Below are 810 nucleotides of genomic sequence, written 5' to 3' on the forward strand. Positions count from 1 at the left end.
CAAATCTGTTGCACAAGACCTTTTTAAAGTGTTGAAGAGCAAAGATGTCAGCTTGAGAACTAAGGTGCGCCTGACCCAAGCCATGGTATTCATATGCATATGAGGTATTTTCAATAACCTCATATGCATGTGAAAGCTGGACAGTGTATAAGGGAGAACATAGAAGAATTGATGCCTTTGACTTATGTTGTTGGAGGGGAATATAGAAAGTGCCATGGGCTGCCAAAAGAACAGATTTGTGTTGGAAGAAGAACAGCCAGAGTCATCCTTGGAAGCCAGGATAATCAGACTTAATCTCTCATACTTCGGACATATTTTCAGGAGGGACCAGTCGTTGGAGAAGGAGATCAAGTTTGGGAAGGTGGAGGATCAGAGAAAATGAGGAAGATGCCCATTGAGATGGATCCGCAAAATTGTAACATCAATCAGTGGGCTCAAGCCTTGCAACAATTGTGAGGTTGGTCCAGGACCATGCAGTATTTTGTTCTGTTGTACATAGGGTTGCTATAAGTCACTACCGACTCAATGGTACCTAACAACAACAACAACAATGGGCAAAATATTTAACTATTCAGGAAATATGGAAAGTAGATGGAATGAATACAGCTACTGACCTAAAAGAATTAGTTGACATGCTGTTATTTCAGAAGGTAACATAAGATGAAGAATAGATGGTATTGTAAATCCAACTTGCACTGAAGGCATTACCTAAAACAAGCCTCCAAGAATTGATGAGATGCCAATTGAAATTTCAACAACCTAACACACTACTGAAAGCAGTTACTATTCTATGCCATGAAATATGGAAGA

The sequence above is a fragment of the Chrysochloris asiatica genome, unplaced genomic scaffold (genome assembly GCF_000296735.1).
Source record: "Chrysochloris asiatica unplaced genomic scaffold, ChrAsi1.0 scaffold00032, whole genome shotgun sequence".
Classification (NCBI taxonomy): Eukaryota; Metazoa; Chordata; class Mammalia; order Afrosoricida; family Chrysochloridae; genus Chrysochloris; species Chrysochloris asiatica.